The sequence below is a fragment of the Podarcis vaucheri genome (genome assembly GCF_965113315.1).
Source record: "Podarcis vaucheri genome assembly, chromosome: 3".
Taxonomy (NCBI): domain Eukaryota; kingdom Metazoa; phylum Chordata; class Lepidosauria; order Squamata; family Lacertidae; genus Podarcis; species Podarcis vaucheri.
The window spans coordinates 16,561,202-16,584,352 of NC_138761.1; the positions used below are offsets into that span (position 1 = coordinate 16,561,202).

Consider the following 23,151-nt stretch of genomic DNA (forward strand, 5'->3'; position numbering starts at 1 on the left):
GCGCTCCTTTTTTAACTGTCAAAAGCCACCAGCGCGCGACGATAAGGGGAAATGCGCATGCGCGTCCAACGTCCAGAGCGCGAGGGCTTTTCAGCTCCCTGACGAGGGGCATCTACCGAACCGGAGTGAGGCGGGAGAAGAATGGGTAAGCAGGGACGAAGCTCCGCCTGCTCGTCTGGCCGGCTCGAGCCATCTGTGCGCAGGCGCAGTCACTTCCTAGGATTTGTTTTTGTTTGATGGGAGTGGTAGGGATTTTGGCGCCTTTTGGGGGCCTGAGGCGAAAAGCACCTCCATGCTGGGGGGGGGGGAGGCGGATAGGAAGTTGGGACTTCTCAAGCAGGGCCTGGCCACCATGAGGCGAGGCAAGGTGAGGTTGGGGGCCTCAGGGGGGCAGGATACACAGGGACAGCAGAACCCCCATGTGAACCTTGTTAACGGAGAAATCTGAGGGCTCCCTTGGACAAAAAACAAGGGCACCATCCAGGAATACCAGAGCAAAACAGCAGCCAGTAGGCTTGGTCTTTATTGAAGACTATCGTGACAGGACCCCCACCTGCCACAAGGTGGAACAAGATGGAAGCCCCGAACAAAAGAGCCCCCAAACTTTTATTAGCTGCTAAACCCCATGTTACACCCCCCCAAAACTACATCACTAATACATCATGAAAGGGGAGGTCTGGTGGCAGTAATCTGAGCATCCTGGACCCTGCCCCATGGATCTCCTTGCCCTCCACCAAACACCCACCAAGTATAATAAAAATATATTTACATTTCCCTATTTAACAGCCAAGTTAATCACACCAAGTTAATCTGGGTTTGTTATTTCTGGAATGGCTATCTGTCTGGCACTCAGGTATCAGGATGCCAGGAATTATCATTCAGGCAGAGGGGCTGCTGAGTAGCTGAGCTCACATGTCTATATGAATTTCTGAAGTTTCCCCAGTGAGCTAAAGTTTTCCCAGTGAGCCAGTACATAGATACATTTATCAGTGAATTGTTACATTTGGTATCGTGCAGCAAAGGCCCTTTGAATAGACAGGAAGAAACTGTGATTAAGTGTTTTGTGGGGACAAATCACAAAAGTCACAAAAGTGATTGTGCTGGTTTTGGTAGTGGGCTGCATGTGCATGATATCTGCTGGAGGGGCAACCCCCCCCCCAACCTATACATAAATTCCTGCAACAACCTTTATTCCTCACCTTGTTCCTTTGTTATTTGATGTGGGAGAAACATTCAGATGTGGCATCCGACATGTATACCCATCCATGCAGAAGGTCCCAGTTTCAACTCCTGGCAACTTCAGGTAGGGCTGGGAGAGGCCCCTGTATGAAACCCTGGAGAGCTGCTGCCAGTCAGTGTAGACCATACCAGACTAGATGGATCAGTGGGTTGGATTGGTACAAAGCAGCTTCCTGTGTTCCTGTGAAGACTTGCTGCTTTCCTCCCTCCTTGTGAAGTTCCTGATCAATTGAATTCCTGCCTGTCATTACACAGTGGTCAATGGGGTTATTCCCAGGCACTGAGATTCAAATGTTGAAGAAGGGAAACTTCTGTGGTGCCTTAAATCAGGGTTAGGCAACCTAAGGCCCGTAGGCCGGATGCGGCCCAATCGCCGCCTCAGTCCGGCCTGCAGACAGTCTGGGAATCAGCATGTTTTTACATGAGTAGAATGTGTGCTTTTATTTAAAATGCATCTCTGGGTTATTTGTGGGGCCTGCCTGGTGTTTTTACATGAGTAGAATGTGTGCTTTTATTTAAAATGCATCCATCTCTGGGTTATTTGTGGGGCATAGGAATTCATTCATTCCCCCCCCCCCCGCAACATATAGTCCGGCCCACCACATGGTCTGAGGGACAGTGGACCGGCCCATGGCTGAAAAAGGTTGCTGACTCCTGCCTCAAAGGTTTAACAGATCAAAGGTTTAACAGATCTGCATAGGTTACAATCTGTTGGGGGCAGGTTGTAAACAGCAGGGTCAGAGGGAACCCAAATTACACAAGAGGGCCAGGGAGCCTATGAGCAAAATTTAGTGACCCAGTTCCACTTCCTCAGGTGGATTAGTCTTCCACATGTGGCACGTCACACACACAATCAGCTGGACTATTTCCTAAGCGAAAAATAAATAAATGCATCTTTATACTGGCTCCCTTCCCATTCCCTTCAAGATTCAAATCCTTTTGCAGGCATGCACAGGTTCGGTTAGAAATGAGAACTATCTAGTTCAGTGGGCCACATTCCCTTGTAAGTAGGCACAGGATTGCAGCCCAAGTTTTCATTTATTAAAGCTGAACAGATTTACAGCTAATTTATTCTGCTGTATTAGCAACTTTAAATCGTATCTGACCAGCTGAATTATGTTGCTTCACAAGAAATGAACAAGCGTTACCACAAGGAGCCATAAAGAAACAGCTCCATGCTTGCAAAGCTCTTTGACCATTGATGCTGCGGGACTCGGCCTACTGTTAGGTAGGGTGAGTTGGCTGTTTCAGGCGTCAGATCTTAGAATTCTAGAGTTGGAAGGGATCCTGTGGATCATCTAGTCCAACCCCGTGCAATGCAAGAATATGCAGCTGTCCCATACAGAGATTGAAATGGAGGCAGGGGAGTGACAGCACATTGTTGGGAGGATAGGACTGTGTGTACAATGCATAGCTTGCCCTGCACCCGCTAAGCTAACCTGCTGCCCTCTGTTAACGGAAAAATCTGAGGGCTCCCTTGGACAAAAAGTAAAGACACCAACCAGGATAACTTGGAGCAAAACAGCAGCCTGTAGGCTTGGCCTTTATTGAACTGTTGCAACAGGGTTCCCTTCCCTTGCAAGAGAGAGGAAAGACCCAGAACAATGGGCTGCAAGACCTTATAAAAACTTTTGAAATTCCCCTCCTCTAGGTCAAGCCCACCCCCAGAAACATCATGCATACATTACAGAAAGGAGGGGTTGACATCATGCATACATTACAGAAGGGGTTGACATCATGCATACATTACAGAAAGGAGGGGTTGAGGGAGGAGTTGTGGTGGTAACCTGAGTGTCCAGTCACCCAGCTGGTTCCTCCTTTCCCCCTCCCCATGAGTACTTTCCAGGTGACAATGGGGAGTTTGCAGTTTCCTGCCCCCAGAGGGAAGATCTGATCATTGTCCTTTGTTTCAGCCTGTGGTGAATCCACTGTTCTTTGTGATTTTGATTGTCTTCTGTCTGGGATTATCAGGGTTGACATAGCAACTGGGCAGGGCTCCTGTGGATGTGCTGGGATGGTGAAGGGATTATGGCTGACCAGAAACCAAGCACCCCCCTTTGATAGTCCTTGTCACATGGAGTAAAAAATGGAACAGTGCAAATCCGATGTATGGTTGATTTTCTATGAATTTATAACAGAAATGTGGCGTATGTAGTGTGTGAGTGTGAGTGTGTGTGAAGTTTGTGCAAACAGAATGATTGGGGTGGGGGGGTTCCTGCTACAGTTCCCCCCTTCGGAGATAAGATTGCAAAGGTGGCTACTTTGCAATCCTTTTCTCCGCACAATTTAAGGTGGTAAATAATAACCTGGTATTCTCCGTCCCAGATGTGTGTCCATGTGAACCTGAAAGGGACTTGGATATCATGCTACTTTAAGGATATTTGCATGGAAATATAATGGTGTAACAGTGCACTGCTCAGTTACTTGTGGTATTCTAGCACCTTGGAAGAAATATTTTCTCAATAGTGATCTATGCTTTACATTTAGGCAGGAAGGTCCACTAATGACTGAAAAGTGCAGTTTGCTTCCCCCCCCCCCGCCATTTGTGTGTTCTCAGGTGTCAAGGTAGCTCTTCTGTGGTCTCACATCGGCACGGTGTCGCAGTAGTGGCAATCCCTGGTGAATCCACTTAGGGCTTTCATGTAGCCTGGCACCCACCACAGCTGGCACAGGTTTCGGACACGTCCTGAGAGAAATGTCTTCGCCTTGGCCAAAATCCATGGGATTTCTTATTATTATTACAGGCTCTGGTCTTGTAGTCCTGGGAAGTTGATCACTTGCACTTTAAGGACCAAAAAGCTAATTGCAGCCTGGATACACTTGCCCAATTCAAACTGAGTCCAATTTGAATTTATGTGCCCATGGTTCTCAACCTTTCAAACCAGTCTGTTAAAGGAAAACCGTTCTTAAAAGGGCATTTTGTCCAAATAAGTCAATTTAACTCTATAAGGGATCATTCCTGCTAAACCAAAGCATGTGCACCTTTATGTATCTTATAAGCTTCTCCTTGGTAAAGCAAGTTTTAGCACATTTTAAAATGGATAGGGAAAGTTGGCAGAGTGCCAGGTGGGACAATGAAATGTGGTTATCTAAACATTGGACTACACAATAGTGTGAGCTATCAGAAAGTATAAAATGCATGAGAATTGGTGTGCAAGCAATAAGACATTAAACATAAAAATTACACACAAAAATACCCCCCTTGTGGAAATAACACACTGTCAGACACATTTCAACATTCCTACATAATAACACTTAATACAAAACAAACTAATTAAATATCAGTTGCATATCTTGACACAATTGTGATCTTTTACGCATGTATCTTTTGAATCCTGGAGCACAGAGGCTTGAGGTTCAAGTGAAAAGATGTCCTTGCAAGTCAACTCCACCCCCCTTTGTCAGGCCCACTCCCCTGGCAGTCTATATCCTTTGAAAGAGATAGCTGTGGGCACTTGAAAACTCTGGTGTCTTGTGATGACGGAAGAACTGAGTTGAGGGGTTGTTGCTGCTTTTCATCATTGCACATCTGTATAGGTGATATCCTGTAAGGGGCAGGGTTTTGGGGCTTAAAGACAGTTAGAAAAGGGAGGGGGCAAAAGGCAAAAAGGATGTCCTTCGGTTTCTGTTGGAAGCTGCAAATAATAAAAATCTTAGCGAATTAAGCGTTTCATTCATTCCAATATTATTATCACATTTTCCTATAACTACTGTTATTATCTGCCAAGTTCGTTTTGCTTTCCTTCACTTTGGAGAGAAAGAGAACTGTAAAAAATACAAAGGTTAAGAAATACAAAAGAAAGCAAAAAATTAGATTACCAGTCAGATGAAAACAAACTTGACACAAAGACATCAGATTTAGAAAAGAATTATTATTATATATTATCAAAACCACGCAGATTACTACTAGACTGAAAAAAATGGGAAAACCATGGGGAAAAAACTTTAAATTCACCATGTGCTATTTGATAAAAGAACTTCATGAAACTGACTTTCAACATGTGATGAACATGTCCCCAAAGTAAAACACACACACAAAATGACCTATGAGGAACCAAATAAATAAATGCTAAAACACACAATTAATAAGTAACCTGAAGTAATCTGTTTTGGCATTCTAACATCCCAAATGAAAATAAAATAGTGTTTCTTGATGTGACAACATCAACTGTAATGTTAATACGGGAAATGAGTTAATACCAAGAAAAATGAATGGCAATTTAAAGCTGTGCAGGTACCTTGCACTAGCCAAAATGACAGAATTAATAAGAAATGCTCAGGCAAAAAGGTAAACAAATACCATTCACCAAACAATGTTTGGTTGTGCTTCGATTAACTTCATAGACATCATGGGGAAACAGATTAAATAAATGAAAACAGATTATTTGTAACTTTTAAAAAAGTGTCAAAGCCATAAAGAGATGGAAGTCACTAATATAGCAGGGATTCAGACTTGTTTCACAGAACAGAAAGAAAGTTGCTGTGGGAGGAAAAAGGGACAAACACTTTGTTATCGGGGTTCACATATCCTGTTAAAAGGGAAAATTATTTCATGTGAGAAGCCTGTCAGGAAATGCTGTTCCTAAAATTCCCATTGAGGGGGGAATGCTTTGATATTTACCTGTGAAAAGAATTTGGCATGTTAAGATTTGGAACTTGGAAAGCTCTTGACTTTTGATGGGCTAGTTGTTGCTTTGTTTTGTTTTGTTTTGTTTTTTAGCCTTTTGTCTTAAGTAGCCCCTGGAGCAAAGACAGATTAAGGGTGATTTCCCTCAATGGTTCCTCAATGGTTCCAAGTTTTCTTTTACATTTGGAAGAAACCTCCTCTCCCCCCTTACAGTTCCCCCCTTCCTCTCTCTCTCTTCTTTAGCTGATCTAGCCTCTGTGCATGTGCAGAGTTCATGTCTCATCAAACCTTTTATACTATTGAAAATGTTGCATCCTTTGGCTAAATTACTATTTGAATAAGGGAAAGGAAGGGTAAGGAGTAGATTTTGAAAACAGGGTTTGATTTTAAACAAAAAAGAGAAACTCAGCAATTTAAGTATTCACCAAAGCTAGCAATTTCAGCCCAAGCAAACTGAGACTGCTTCCTTTATGTACAGGAAAGGGCTATCATTATTGGTCATTTTATCTGGTCATTCGCGGAACAATCAACCGCTCTCTTATTTATGAGTAAAAATGGCCAGTCAGAATTCATAGGATTTTTTTAATATTCTCAGTCATTTCAGCCTTACCATTTGCAGACAAATTATCCTGCCCTTTATTTACAGGATTGGTCAAGGTGCATTCTACTTGACTATATGAATTTTTATGTGCTTAAACTTTTAGTAGACTTTTAAGTTTTATTTTTTAAATAGACAAAATGATAAACACTGTAATCACTTAAATGCCTGATATCACCAGTTCTGCTTCAAACATCACGAGCAAATCTGGGCTAAATTTCAACACATCAGCTACAAATTGGGAAAGTTGAAAGGGACCTGGGGTCATCTAGTCCAACCCTAAAATACAGGGTTCATAGCAAGATTTGTACTACCAGAAACACACACATTCACCTCTCACCTTTAAAAACAAAGAGCAAATCTGGGCTGGATTTCAACTCATCAGCCACAAATTGGGAAAGTTGAAAGGGACCTGGGGTCATCTAGTCCAACCCTAAAATACAGAGTTCATAGCAAGATTTGTACTACCAGAAACACACACATACTTATGTACACAGACACAACTGGGGAAGAGATCACAAGCCATGCGCCTATCACAAACCATGCGCCTATCATGTACTAAGGAAGAGGAAAATAAAAGTACCCAACCCTTTTAGCAGATCTTGAAGCTAGTTTGAGTGAGAGTTTTTTACTTCCTTAGACTAAAGAGTGAAAGTTCCTAGATAAATTATCTTTAAAGACTGAAGTGAACATTTTTCCTAAGATAGGGAGAGGATCTCTTATAAAGCATAGTTAAAACAGCCATAGATTTGATTTAAAAGGAATACAAGAGTGAACAATTTTTCCTGAACTTGCAGAGGAATAGTAAGCCTAATCTATGCCCCCCCCCACCTTTGCAGTTTCCTTTAAAGGAAGCTTACTCGGGAGTAAATTTACCTGGCACAGAATAAGAAGGAGAAGGAAAAAAAACCTGAAAGAGACAGAATGAAATAAGGGGGGGCATTTTCTAAGAAAAGAGGCCAGGACGTCTTATAGAGACTGATATCAGGAGCCTTACAATAACTCTTCTGTCCAACCAGATCAAAGTTAAAACTGGACTCACATATTTTTCTTAGAAGGAACACCATACTTTCATAGGCATATACTTAATGAAGTACATACACTGCATTTTAGCTTGAGAGAGCAGTTGGCTCAACTAGGCTTTTGCAGCAGAAACATTTGGTTAACTTCTCCTTCCAGAATAGACTGGAGCAGAGGTGTACTCACAAACTCAAAAGTTACAACAAAACATTTACCATTAGACTTAAAATCACCCTCCTCACTTAAAACTAGAAGAAAGAGGTGGGGTAATCCCCCTTTCAGAACACAAGTAGCACGTATACAGGATTTCACCACTTGGGAGGGAAACTCTCTTTTAGAGCCTCTCTCAAATAACAAACATTTGCACACTCCATTCTCCATTTTGTTTTGTTTTAAGATCGATAGGCGCAACATGGCTTCCTTAGATTTAAAATTTTGAAGCAAGCTTGCAATTTAAAACTATGTGCATTTAAGAACAGTCTGTGGATGCCAAGGCCAATGTAAATACAAACCCTTGAAATATTTCTAAATCTTTGAATACATCTCTTATTCATTTTTTTTTTTTTTGCCTCTGAGCACCATTAAGTTTACAGTTTCATGTTCTAGCTTTAGATTATAGTTTAACAACACAAATTTGATGTGTTCAGCTCTCCCTAAGAGTTCACACCCTGATTTTGTTGAAGGATCCCTGAGGTGGCCACTGTGCCCTGGGTTCTAGGTGGTGGGCCTAAGCCACCCACTAAAAGTTACAACGGTCTCGTACTTTGTACTTGGAAAGACCATTTTGCCCCTTTATTTTATTTCTATTTTTTTCTCTAATTGGAGATGACAAGCTGGAGGGGCATATTAGAGTCCTCTCTGGGGCAAAAGGCTTCATGGAAGCTTTGTTGCCAGGAGGAGTCCAGCTAGGGTGTTTAGTGAGCTCCCATTCTCTCATATGTTATTATTGGGGGTTTTTTTTTCCCGTTAACGAAGTACGCTAAAGACAGAAAGAGTGGAAACACACACACAAGGGAGGAGGGGCAATGGGAAAGAAAGGGGTAGAAGAAAGATTCTTTCAGTATTTGGAATATCCTTGACTTAGCGCAATCCCTACTTGTTTCTTAACCACGAGCTATTTGCTAAAAACCTCAAGCCTGAACGGAAGCCTAAACCACGGGTCGCTGCCCGGAAACCTAAACCACGGGTCTCTGCCCGGAAACCTAAACCACGGGTCGCTGCCCGGAAACCTAAACCACGGGTCGCTGCCCGGAAACCTAAACCACGGGTCTCTGCCCGGAAACCTAAACCACGGGTCTCTGCCCGGAAACCTAAACCACGGGTCTCTGCCCGGAAACCTAAACCACGGGTCGCTGCCCGGAAACCTAAACCACGGGTCTCTGCCCAGAAACCTAAACCACGGGTCGCTGCCCGGAAACCTAAACCACGGGTCTCTGCCCGGAAACCTAAACCACGGGTCGCTGCCCGGAAACCTAAACCACGGGTCGCTGCCCGGAAACCTAAACCACGGGTCGCTGCCCGGAAACCTAAACCACGGGTCTCTGCCCGGAAACCTAAACCACGGGTCTCTGCCCGGAAACCTAAACCACGGGTCTCTGCCCGGAAACCTAAACCACAGTACTGTTTCAAGACTAACCCTAGTGTGGGGCCCCAATTGTGAACCTCCCCTCTACCTTCCACAACAGCCTCCTGCCTAGCCTTCGGACTAAGTTCGGATTCCTTACTAAACGCCTGCACAGTGCAGTGCCAGATCAGGACCCGAGAAAACAAAGTTTTGAAAGGAAGCAAATGACCTTGCGTTCTCACGTACCCGGGTCATCCCTAACAAAGGTCGCCGGGCAGGAGGGGCGGCTTCATTTGCATAAGCAGAGAAAGTAGAGAGAGGTTTGTAAGAGCGCCCCTGGACGACTCCGAAAAGGACGTCAGAGAAACAATAAGCACCACGTTTTCCTGGCCACACTTCCGAAAGGGAAAACGGGGGAGAAAAGGAGAGAGATTTGTAGGGGACGCCTTTGGCCGACTCCGAAAAAGGACGTCAGAGAAACAATAAGCACCACGCTTTCCTGGCCACACTTCCGAAAGGGAAAACGGGGAGAGAAAGAGAAAAGGAGATTCAAGATTTGTAGGTGTAACGTTGGAAATAAAGGAGAAAGATCTGGCTGTTGTGGAGACGTTATTTTCCACCCTCCTCCCAATGTATTCCCTGCAGAACCATACTCACGTCCGTTGGTGTCCCTCGCGGATCCCGGGATCCTTTTCTTTTCTTTTTCTTTTTTTTTTTTTTAGCCGGCTTGACCTCGCCTTTGCTCCCCTGGTTGAGCTTTTGGTGACGATTGATTACCGCCTGCAAAGAGGAGGCAGGGAGAGGAAGAAGGATCCCTGGGCTAAGGTTGCCCAGTGGCGCCCGATCCCTTCTATCTCCCTCCTCACCTCTGCAGGAGAACCAAGCGTCCCTTCGTGGTGTCGCCAACTGTTAACGGAAAAATCTGAGGGCTCCCTTGGACAAAAAGTAAAGACACCAACCAGGATAACTTGGAGCAAAACAGCAGCCTGTAGGCTTGGCCTTTATTGAACTGTTGCAACAGGGTTCCCTTCCCTTGCAAGAGAGAGGAAAGACCCAGAACAATGGGCTGCAAGACCTTATAAAAACTTTTGAAATTCCCCTCCTCTAGGTCAAGCCCACCCCCAGAAACATCATGCATACATTACAGAAAGGAGGGGTTGACATCATGCATACATTACAGAAGGGGTTGACATCATGCATACATTACAGAAAGGAGGGGTTGAGGGAGGAGTTGTGGTGGTAACCTGAGTGTCCAGTCACCCAGCTGGTTCCTCCTTTCCCCCTCCCCATGAGTACTTTCCAGGTGACAATGGGGAGTTTGCAGTTTCCTGCCCCCAGAGGGAAGATCTGATCATTGTCCTTTGTTTCAGCCTGTGGTGAATCCACTGTTCTTTGTGATTTTGATTGTCTTCTGTCTGGGATTATCAGGGTTGACATAGCAACTGGGCAGGGCTCCTGTGGATGTGCTGGGATGGTGAAGGGATTATGGCTGACCAGAAACCAAGCACCCCCCTTTGATAGTCCTTGTCACATGGAGTAAAAAATGGAACAGTGCAAATCCGATGTATGGTTGATTTTCTATGAATTTATAACAGAAATGTGGCGTATGTAGTGTGTGAGTGTGAGTGTGTGTGAAGTTTGTGCAAACAGAATGATTGGGGTGGGGGGGTTCCTGCTACACCTCAGATGTGGAGGATACAGTCCTGTTGCCATTGTTGAAGTAAGGTCAGTCTGGCTGCTTTTGGTACATGCAATTGGGAGGGGACTCCCTCTTGTCTGTCACCTCCGGCAGCAAAATTCCTGCAGCTGGCCTAGCAAGCAAGGTTTGATAGCACTTAGAAAGCAGTGAGGATTTGTGCAGCAAATCTATTTTTTCCTCCCACTGCTGTTTAGCATTGCCCTCAAAGGTCAAGTCTTTCATAGGTACAAGATAATAATGGAGTTCTCTTATGTGCCACTTCCCACCCTCACCCATTGCAGAGATTCTTTCAAACAATTACTCCTTGTTCTGAAACTTAAAACAAGCAGAGAATGGAGCTGCTGAATTTAAAACCTGCAGGGCCATTAATCTGCCATTACAACATAATCTTGTTTCATTTCCTGTCCTTTCTCCAGTTTACATTAAAGTGCTGAAGCATCAAATCACTTATGGCTTTGCAGATTTACGCATGTCTTTGGGGCAAAAGTGCAGTTCTGTTCTTATTAAGCCCCTGAATGCAACTATTTTTTTCCCTCTCCAGTGTTCCACTACCACCCTCCCACATATAAATGCTCACACTGTTTTTCAAGCTATCTGTGCTTAAGGAGGGCAAATGTGACAGTGGCTGTACCGTAAGGGATAACTAAGCTGTACCCTTTCTTGATAGGGACACACTGATCAGCATTTTGAATCAACATATTTTGAACTGGAAAACTACTGGAAGATCCTGCCACTGATTCACTGCTGCAGGAGTCAAAGTATGTACAAAGGTCTCTTTTCCCCACTTATTTCCCCAGAGTAAACAGCAACAGAGGTCACACACATAGCTTTTCACTGCCTACACACTGGCTCAGAGAATATTTGGCCAAAAAAAAAAAGTCTATATCTGCCACTGAGTAAATTGGTGCAGATTGTTTAATATTACTTTAATCTTGCTGAAGAAAGCAATAGACTTGACTCTGCTCCTTCCAATCTCCCTCCTCTTTGCCTGTTGCTTCCTCCCTCCACCAATATGATCTAACAGTTCCATTCAGTATTAACTGAACCAAGATTTATCATAAAATAAGTTTCATATAAATTTTCTTTTCTATTTTGGCTATCTCAAAAATGTTGGAGAATTCCACCCTCACCAATGCCCTCTCCAAAGACTATGGTTGGTGAATCCCACCAACTCCTAACTTTACCACCTGCAAATAAGTTCTATTTGGGCAGTTCATTTTATATGGGAAGCAGCACTGAGGGAGGAGTTATTTAATTTACTCACCCTGAAGCTTCTGTGAGACACATACAGAATCTGGTTCAACATTACATTCTTTCAGAGGTCTAATAGAGAAACTGATGCTCATGCCATTGATGTCAGCATAAATAACTTGACTACTGTGATCTCAGAAGTAAGACAACTTCATGTGTGTATGCTAACATATCTACCAACGTGTCTATACATACACAAGAATTTAGGGACAATTATGGGACGCGGGGTTAAACCACAGAGCCTAGGACTTGCTGATCAGAAGGTCAGCGGTTTGAATCCCCACGACGGAGTGAGCTGCCATTGCTCGGTCCCTGTTCCTGCCAACCTAGCAGTTCGAAAGCACATCAAATTGCAAGTAGAGAAATAGGTACTGCTCCGGTGGGAAGGTAAACGGCGTTTCCGTGTGCTGCTCTGGTTTGCCAGAAGTGGCTTAGTCATGCTGGCCACATGCCCCGGAAGCTGTATGCCGGCTCCCTTGGCCAATAAAGTGAGATGAGCACCGCAACCCCAGAGTGGGTCACGACTGGACCTAATGGTCAGGGGTCCCTTTACCTTATACTACAGAAATGGGAAAGATAGAAATATGAAGGAGACATGATATGCAAATAATTACCCTCCTTGAAAGAGATAATAAAGAGTAGTAGTCTCCTGAGTTTTACCATGATTTGTGAGTGCCCAGTTGTGACTGAATTCAGAGTTTCTGACAGCAATTTAAACTGCAAATTGCAGCAGTTTAACAAGTAGATTGGGGTTTCCCAAACTTGGGTCTCCAGCTGTTTTGGGGCTACAATTTCCATCATCCCTAGCTAGCAGGACCAATGGTCAGCAATGATGGGAATTGTAAGGAAACTCTGAATTTGATAAAATAAGCATGAAATTTTCTCTACTCCTGAAAGGATGCCCTCAATAGACACTGATGAGGTCAGTAAGTCGGCCATCATGCCTGTCCAACTTGCCTACTTCAAAACCTCATATTAAAGTTAAGAAAACAGAAAAAGCTTTCATGCTGAGATACCACTGGCTTGTTATTCCCACCAGGATCCTGAGTAATCCAAAGAAAACAGCATATATGGTTGAAAGACAGGGAGAGGAGGCAAGCTTAAGAGATCTAGATAGGCCAGAGCACTAGTGTTAGCTCTAACAAAAAGGGTGAGCTCATCAAAGATAGAAGTAGACAGAAGTGACAACAATTTGTGTTACACTGATTTTAACATTGTGTTTTAAATTGCTATGTCCCACACCCTGGGATCTTATGGTGAAAGCTGGGTAATACATCAAATTATTAATAATAATACAAAAGACACAGGTAGTGAGCTGTCACCAGGCACTGCAGTGCAACTTTCTTGCTGTGGTGTATCAGGGAGGTTACAAGGGATCTCTAATCAATAAAAACTCACAACCAGGTGACTGAGGTAACCCTTGTGTGGAAAAGTGAAGATATTACTTAAGCCAGACATGGCCAAACTTGGCCCTCCAGCTGTCTTGGGGCTACAGTTCCCATCATCCCTGACCACTGGTCCTGTTAGCTAGGGATGATGGTAGCTGTAGTCCCAAAACAGATGGAGGGACACGTTTGGCCATTCCGGGCTTAAGCAATGCAAATCTAGACTAAATCCAGTTATTGGTGGAGACTTTTCTTTCTCAGAGTTAATTAATTGCTGAATGGAGGTATATGTATGCATTCAATATGGTACTGGTTCCAGGGACTAATGAGGCTTGCACCTCCGTTGTGGGCAACTGCTGCAGGAGATTCTATTTAAAACAGTGCTGTTTCCTCTAATTCCACTGCAGTGACACCATTCTCTTTTGGTCAGAGCCAAGGCAAAACAAACACAGAGTTCCAGGGCATATACAGAGTTCCAGCTGAGCTGAGTGTACTGTCAATATGTCTGGTAGTCAAAGTATTTGTGGGCTTAGGGAACCTAGTGACTGCTGAACAAGCTTCTCTTCTAAACCAGCAAAGTGAATGGACTGTAAGGTAAAGGTAAAGGTACCCCTGCCCGAACGGGCCAGTCTTGACAGACTCTGGGGTTTGTGCGCCCATCTCACATCTATTGGCCGGGGGCCAGCGCTGTCCGGAGACACTTCCGGGTCACGTGGCCAGCGTGACAACGCTGCTCTGTACACAGGGTCAATAAACCCTGCTGGGAAAAGATAATACCGAGGCTGCATTTTTCTAATTTGACTTTTCACATGAAGCTTCTTATGCCTCAGAGAATTGTGCGGTATACATATATCACACACACACCCTCCCACACACACACTCAACTGGCCCTGCTTCCACAGGAGCAGGAACTGCAATGACATTTAGACACAAATCCTCAACTCTGCACAAAATGCTTCAAGATTCAAGAATGTGCGCTTCCCCCACACACAGATATGGAATGCTGCTTCACTATGCAGAAAATGCCTTTGTGGTCTCTGCAAAACTGCCTGGATTATCTTGAGAACAAAAGTTAAGCCACATGATATCCCATGATTTCTGAGTCCTGAGAGACAGACAAAGATTGAGTGGACAACGCAAGACAGAAGAAAGCCCAAGGACACTGACACACACACACACACACACACACACAATGTAATGTAGGTGTTTGAATCCAAGGATGCTGGCTCTACAAGTGAAAGCCCAGGAGTCTACAAGTTCACCATAAGATGAACAATTAGGTAAATTATAACGATTTATGCAAATAATAAATCAGTTAATGGCTCTAAGATCAATAATTTGAACAATTAGATCCATTAAAACCACTAACTGATTGACTACTTAGACCTTGGTCTATGTTCAAGATATTGGTACTAATGTACTGATGTAAAGGATCCTTTTCATCACTTTTATACCCAGCCAATCACTGCACGCTGCAGAAGTGCTCCTGCACGTGCCTCTTCATGAGCTCTTTTCTGTCAGATATAGGAACCAGGCCCTTTTTCTTGCAAACCCTGCCCTTTAGAATGACCCCCCTCCCCACATCTCAGAGAGCTGCCATCTCTATTGTCTTTTCAGCACCTTCCTTTTTCAACAAGCCTTTTACCCAGATAATTTTATCCCAATCTGTATTTTTATTGGATTTGAAATTATTTTTTATATATATTTATTGCTGGTTTTATTGTTAAATCACTTTGGGGTATTCCATACACACTAACCCCATGGAGTTGTTGCTTTTTCAAACTTTCTATCGATAGCAATCCTTTTCCACAACAACTTGCCTGATAAGGAATTCCTGCATACTGGAGTTTTAGCTGCTAAAATTAGTAGTGAAGCCAGGACCTTCAAATGTGCATTTTTTCCTGAAATGCCACCACCCATTGTACTTGCAGAGCCTCAATGCATGGATAAGACAGTGGTGTTGGGATGAGGGGTTTGGATTTGTTAGGCAAGGTGGGTATGTCTGGGGACAAGCTGGCCCTGTACAAAATGATGAGCCGTACTTGAACGTGGATGGAATCAAGACAGTTGGAGCTTAAAATAAAAAATGTGGTAGAGCATCTTTTAGACCATTTGCAGAGGTGAAGTTGACAGGAGCTGATTCCTAGTTTGGAATCAGAAAATGTTTAAGAATATGACCTGGGACCGCTCAGTCAGCAGAGCACAAGACTCTAAATCTCAGGGTCATGGATTGAAGCCCCATGTTGGACAAAACATTCTAGCCATCGCAGGAGGTTGGACTAGATGACCCTTGTGGTCCCTTCCAACTCTACAATTCTATGATTCAGTTGTGGAAGAGCTAGAACTAGGCACTGAGAGTGCAGTGGCACAGCCATAGTAATTCCAAGAGGCCAACAATGCAGGGAAAATGCATGTGCCAGACACATTTGGAGAGAGACTCCACGTAAAGATGTTCATTTGCTAATGCTAGATGCATCTGAGCCAAGCTGGGGAAGCTGGAGTGCTTGGCCTTACTGCAGAGACATAGTGGGCACAACAGAAACTTGATTGTAAGCACAAGGGCTGTTGTACTCAGGACCTGCTTGCAGGCTTCTTCTCATGGGAATCTGATTGATCACTGTGAAAACAGGATCCTGAACTATGATGGGCCACTGGCCTGATTCAGTAGGACTCTTATATTCTCCCCCCCCCCTCTCTCTCTCACACACATTCTTTAAATTCTTAATAAATCATATTAAAATAAAGAATACATAAGAGAGGTCTATATTATTGCCCCTTTGAGAAGATGAAATGTTCATATGTACCTGGGCGTAGACAAATATTTTTTCTTATCTGAAATGAGAGAAAAGATGCCTCCACACCCCACCCAGTTCAAAATACAGAAACTGATGAGACTGGCAGTTGAATCTTATAGCAAATAGTTTGAAGAAGAAGAGTTTGGATTTGATATCCTGCTTTATCACTACCCTAAGAAGTCTCAAAACGGCTAACAATCTCCTTTCCCTTCCTCCCCCACAACAAACACTCTGTGAGGTGAGGCTGAGAGACTTCAGAGAAGTGTGACTAGCCCAAGGTCACCCAGCAGCTGCATGTGGAAGTGGGGAGACGCGAACCCGGTTCACCAGATTACGAGTCCACCGCTCGTTGCAATGAGACATCTTCCTCCATTGTACAGGAGGGCGGCTGGCTAACTTAAGGGAACACAGGGTAGGCTGTGTGGCTGCTACTCCCTGCCTGCCCTGCCCCCTACCCTCAGCTTTGTCACCTGAGGTGGCCGCCTGCCCTATAATGGGGCCAGTCCTGAAATACGTCTTTAGGTTTTCATCATTTACTATACATCTTAATGATTCATCAACTGATGGTTTTGTTGATTAATCTACCCTTAAGACCTGCAGACCTAATTTCTCTCAGCTATCCATAATCATTTCACAATAAAATCAGCAAGCACAAACCATTCTGCAAGCACCCATTTATTACTTCCCAATTCCAAGCTATTTTCTAGACAAACAACAGATTTCTAATAACATTCCAAGCACACAGCTGAAGAATTCTCAGCCACTTTGCCTCTACTGGCCCAGATAAGAGGAGCACAAACAGTTCTGAGCAGTTGCAGGGCAGCCAATTTGACAACAGCAGTTTCACAACAGAGTAAGAAGAAACACTAATGCTAAAGTAAATGGATTAGGAAACAATTTAGGGCTCAGATTTTCTCCCAGTACAGTACACAAGAGGAGTACATGAAGGGGAAAAGGGGTCATTCCAGCAAGCCTAGGTCATTAATCTAAGTAGCATTAAAGTTGTTTAAAATCCATGTGTGGTGGTTTAAATAATTCCAGAATTGCTAACCAACATCAGACATATTGGATTGTACCAACAATGGTCAGTATACATCAATACATGTGTGTGACAGAGAATGGTAGAAAATTTGGACACTGACAAGGCTCAAGGCCAGTTAATTGCCCTCTGTACAATTCCATCCTAATCTCCATCTTTCACACACAGTATTTATCATGACCTCAAGCTAGATTTCAAGCACAATTACTCTGTTTCTGATCAGTTAATCTCAAGAATCACAAAGCGCTTTCAATAATGAATAAGCAAGAAAAGTGTATCTACGTATGTTGCAGCTTTAAAAAGTTAGAAACTTAGAATCATAGAATCATAGAGTTGGAAGAGACCACAAGGGCCATCGAGTCCAACCCCCTGCCTGCCAAGCAGGAAACACCATCAGAGCACTCCTGACATATGGTTGTCAAGCCTCTGCTTAAAGACCTCCAAAGCAGGAGACTCCACCACACTCCTTGGCAGCAAATTCCACTGTCGAACAGCTCTTACTGTCAGGAAGTTCTTCCTAATGTTTAGGTGGAATCTTCTTTCTTGTAGTTTGGATCCATTGCTCCGTGTCCGCTTCTCTGGAGCAGCAGAAAACAACCTTTCTCCCTCCTCTATGTGACATCCTTTTATATATTTGAACATGGCTATCATATCACCCCTTAACCTCCTCTTCTCCAGGCTAAACATGCCCAGCTCCCTTAGCCGTTCCTCATAAGGCATCGTTTCCAGGCCTCTGACCATTTTGTTTTTTTTTATAATATTTTTTATTAGTTTTACAAAAGTTTTTATAACAGACAAACACAAAAAAGAAAACAAACAAACAAACAGGTATAATTTCATAATGTCATTTCATAAACTTCTTTCCTCGGACTTCCCCATACCTCCCCTTTCTGCATCCTCATGTCCAAATTTTATAGCAACTTATAAATGTTTTTTCCAACTCTAATTCGTCATAGTCCTTTCTTATTCTAATCTTATATTACTGCAACCCTTTCTCTCTATAGAATCTCGACATTCTAAACTTCATCAAGTTTATAGTAGTCCTTAAGATAAATCTTGAATTTCTTCCAATCTTCTTCCGCAGTCTCCTTTCCCTGGTCTCGAATTCTGCTCGTCATTTCCGCCAATGTCATATAGTCAATCACTTTCATCTGCCATTCTTCCACGGTGGGTAGATCTTGTGTCTTCCAATACTTTGCGATCAGTATTCTTGCTGCTGTTGTTGCGTACATAAAGAAAGTTCTATCCTTTTTTTGCACCAATTGGCTGACAATGCCCAAGAGAAAGGCCTCTGGTTTCTTAAGAAAGGTATATTTAAATACCTTTTTCATTTCATTATATATCATCTCCCAGAAGACCTTAATCTTCGGGCATGTCCACCAAAGATGATAAAAAGTACCTTCAGTTTCCTTACATTTCCAGCATTTATTGTCAGGCAAATGGTAAATTTTTGCTAGCTTAACTGGGGTCATGTACCACCTGTATACCATTTTCATCACATTTTCCTTTAAGGCACTACATGCCGTAAATTTAATTCCGGTGTTCCACAACCTTTCCCAGTCAGCAGACATAATATTATGACCAATGTCCTGTGCCCACTTAATCATAGCTGATTTAACTATTTCATCTTGTGTGTTCCATTTCAACAGCAAGTTATACATTCTTGACAAATTCTTAGTATTGGGTTCTAGCAGTTCTGTCTCGAGTTTTGATTTTTCCACCTGGAAGCCAATTTTCCTGTCTTGTTTAAAAACCTCCGTTATTTGATAATAGTGGAGCCAATCTTGTACTTTGGGTTTTAGTTTTTCATGGCTCTTTAATTTCAGTTTCTCTCCATCCTGTTCTAAAATCTCACAATACTTTGGCCATCCGACCTCCATATTAACTTTCTTATGGGCCTTCGCCTCTAAGGGTGACAACCATCTAGGGGTTTTGTTTTCCAACAGGTTTGTAGGGCAGCAGTTCAAGAAGGAGCAAAAAGGGTTTTCTTGTGTGTGTGTGTGTTTCTTTCTGGCTGATTAGCTGTTTTCCCTGTGTAAAGGTCAGAGGGGGCAGGGTTTCTGTTGAGGCAGGGGATTAGCTGTGGGAGGAGCTTATCAGAGTTTGTAGGGCAGCAGTTGAAGAAGGAGCAAAAAGGGTTTTCTTGTGTATGTGTGTTTCTTTCTGGCTGATTAGCTGTTTTCCCTGTGTAAAGGTCAGAGGGGGCAGGGTTTCTGTTGAGGCAGGGGATTAGCTGTGGGAGGAGCTTATCAGAGTTTGTAGGGCAGCAGTTCAAGAAGGAGCAAAAAGGGTTTTCTTGTGTGTGTGTGTGTTTCTTTCTGGCTGATTAGCTGTTTTCCCTGTGTAAAGGTCAGAGGGGGCAGGGTTTCTGTTGAGGCAGGGGATTAGCTGTGGGAGGAGCTTATCAGAGTTTGTAGGGCAGCAGTTGAAGAAGGAGCAAAAAGGGTTTTCTTGTGTATGTGTGTTTCTTTCTGGCTGATTAGCTGTTTTCCCTGTGTAAAGGTCAGAGGGGGCAGGGTTTCTGTTGAGGCAGGGGATTAGCTGTGGGAGGAGCTTATCAGAGTTTGTAGGGCAGCAGTTGAAGAAGGAGCAAAAAGGGTTTTCTTGTGTATGTGTGTTTCTTTCTGGCTGATTAGCTGTTTTCCCTGTGTAAAGGTCAGAGGGGGCAGGGTTTCTGTTGAGGCAGGGGATTAGCTGTGGGAGGAGCTTATCAGAGTTTGTAGGGCAGCAGTTGAAGAAGGAGCAAAAAGGGTTTTCTTGTGTATGTGTGTTTCTTTCTGGCTGATTAGCTGTTTTCCCTGTGTAAAGGTCAGAGGGGGCAGGGTTTCTGTTGAGGCAGGGGATTAGCTGTGGGAGGAGCTTATCAGAGCTAGCAGGGCAGTTATACCCATCTTTTAGATTTAGGGGAGCTAATCTCAAACGTTTGTTGGGGGAGACCTAGGTGTTTTTTTTGTGGGGGAAGTTATTTGTCCTGTCTTCAAGCTTTTTATGATGGAGGACCTCTGTAGCCACCCCCAACGACACGATCTCATGATGGAAGGGGAGGGAACAGCTGCAGTCGCCTGCGATTCCTGCGCAATGTTTGCCATCTTGCCAAAGGTTGCAGGCAGCTTTACCTGCAGCAATTGCATGTTGATTGCCCTTTTAAAAGACAAAGTCCAGCAACTGGAGGAACGTGTAGCTACGCTCCAAAGAATTAGAGAGCTGGAGCTCTTCTTGGAAGCAACAGAGCACACCGTCCCCACCAAGGAGGAGACAGGGGACTCCCCTGAGAAGGAGGCTTGTTCACCAACACAGGAGCCAGATATATGGAGAAACGTGACTCAAAGAAGTAGGAGGCCCAGGGTTCACTCTGATTGTTTAGAAATACACAATCGCTTTGAGGTCCTCTCCCCTAGCATGGAAGACGAAGAGCAGACTCCATTTGAGGATCTCTCCCTCATTACAGTCGATCAGGTATATGAAGACGAGCAGCAAAGTCAGTCCTCAGGGAATGTGCAGGTGACCTTGGAACGGACAGCTCACGGAAGAACCCCGACCAAACCCAAGAGGAGGCGTGTAGTGGTGATAGGGGATTCCCTACTGCGGGGAACAGAAGCAGTGATCTGTGGGCCTGACAAGATGTCTCGGGAAGTGTGCTGTCTCCCCGGGGCTAAGATCCAAGATGTAACTGAACGACTGCAAGGAATCATAAAACCCACTGACGAATACCCCTTCCTCTTGGTTCATGTGGGAACCAATGACACTGCAAGCAATAGCCTCCAGAAGATCAAAAGAGACTACGAGGCTCTCGGCAGGAAATTGAAGCAACTAAATGCACAAATTGTCATCTCGTCTGTCCTCCCAGTTGAACGACGTGGCCCAGGGAGAGAGGGGAAAATAGTGGAAGTGAACAGCTGGCTTCGCAAATGGTGTAAACAGGAACGGTTTGGATTCTTAGATCACGGACTGCAGTTTCTTGAAGATGGACTTCTGGCAAGTGATGGGCTGCACCTCACAACGGTTGGGAGAAATGTTTTTGCCAAAAATCTCAGAAACCTCATCAGGAGGGCTTTAAACTGACTAATGTGGGGGAGGGAGACAGTGCTCCTGAAGGTAGGAGTCTATCAATTAATGAAGATGATCATCCAAATGTCATAGACCAAATGGAGCAAACAGCACGCGGACCTAGTGGTGGGAGGAAAAAATCCTTAAATAAGAGACACGGGGGAATGATTAATGGACTTCAATGTCTCTACACTAATGCGCAAAGCATGGGAAATAAACAAGATGAGCTTGAGCTCTTGGTACAGCAAACTAAATATGACATAATAGGCATCACTGAAACCTGGTGGGATAAGTCCCACGATTGGAATGTAATAATGGGGGGATACAATCTATTTCAGAGAAACAGACCAGACAAGAAAGGAGGAGGAGTGGCGTTATATGTCAGGGATGTGTATACCTGTGAAGAGATCCAAGATTTAGAACCTCAAAGCCAAAGTGAGAGCATTTGGGTCAAAATTAAGGGAGAGAAGAATAACAGAGACCTCATTGTGGGAGTTTACTATAGATCCCCAAGCCAAACGGAGGACATAGATGATGCCTTCCTGGAACAGATGGCCAAGCATGCAAAAGGAAGGGAGATAGTAGTAATGGGGGACTTCAATTACCCGGATATTTGTTGGACGTCAAACTCAGCCAAGAACATAAGGTCAAACAGATTCCTCACTGGCCTTGCAGACAACTTCATTGTCCAGAAAGTGGGAGAAGCAACAAGAGGAACAGCCATTTTAGATCTGGTCCTAACCAATGTTGATGACCTGGTTAGTGGGGTAGATGTGGAAGGATCATTAGGCGCGAGTGATCATGCTCTTCTGAAGTTTACTATACAGCGGAAAGGAGCAGCCAAGCATACTAGGACTCAATTTCTTGACTTTAAGAAAGCCGACTTCATAAAACTTAGGGAAGTGCTGGGTGAGATCCCATGGACAGCAATACTAAAAGGAAAGGGAGTTCATGATGGCTGGGAGTTTGTTAAGAGGGAGATAGTAAAAGCACAACGACAGGCAATACCAATGAGACGGAAACGTGGAAGGTGCCTAAAGAAGCCAGGGTGGCTATCTAAAGAACTTTTAACTGAATTAAGATTAAAAAAGGATGTGTACAAAAAATGGAAAAGGGGGGAAACCACCAAAGAGGAATTCAAACAAATAGCCAGCACGTGTAGACACAAAGTCAGAAAAGCTAAAGCACAGAATGAACTCAGGCTTGCTAGAGAGGTTAAAAGCAACAAAAAAGGCTTTTATGGGTATGTTCGTAGCAAAAGGAAGAACAAAGAAACAGTGGGGTCACTCAGAGGAGAAGATGGTGAAATGCAAACAGGGGACACAGAAAGGGCTGAACTCCTCAATGCCTTCTTTGCCTCAGTCTTCTCCGATAAAGAAAACAATGCCCGACCTGAAGAATTTGGAGCAAATGATTCAGCAAAGGAAACACAGCCCAGAATAACTAAGGAGATAGTACAAGAATATTTGGCTAGTTTAGATGTATTCAAGTCTCCAGGGCCAGATGAACTGCATCCAAGAGTATTAAAAGAACTGGCAGATGTGATCTCAGAACCACTGGCAGTCATCTTTGAGAATTCCTGGAGAACAGGCGAAGTCCCGGCAGACTGGAGGAGGGCAAATGTTGTCCCTATTTTCAAAAAGGGGAAAAGAGAGGACCCAAATAATTACCGCCCAGTCAGTCTGACATCAATAGCAGGGAAGATTCTGGAGCAGATCATTAAGCAAACAGTCTGTGAGCACCTAGAAAGGAATGCTGTGATCACCAATAGTCAGCATGGATTTCTGAAAAATAAGTCATGTCAGACTAACCTGATCTCGTTTTTTGACAGAATTACAAGCCTGGTAGATGAAGGGAATGCAGTGGATGTAGCCTACCTTGATTTCA

The 23,151-nt window shown here is 43.8% G+C and overlaps 2 long non-coding RNA genes across 4 annotated transcripts in view; both read left to right on the forward strand.

Moving 5' to 3' along the window:
• Positions 1-23,151, forward strand: part of LOC309529703 — a 151,744-nt gene that overhangs the window by 9,314 nt on the left and 119,279 nt on the right. The gene's annotated exons all lie outside the window — the stretch shown is intronic.
• LOC309529676 lies at positions 145-13,969 on the forward strand. 3 transcript variants are annotated; one of them, XR_014218288.1, is made up of 4 exons: positions 145-367; positions 11,415-11,505; positions 12,067-12,138; positions 13,791-13,969. It is a non-coding gene; the product is annotated as an uncharacterized lncRNA (long non-coding RNA). The 3 variants fall into 3 exon arrangements; XR_014218289.1 differs by lacking the exon at positions 145-367 and adding an exon at positions 10,740-10,773; XR_014218290.1 differs by lacking the exon at positions 145-367 and adding an exon at positions 10,740-10,768.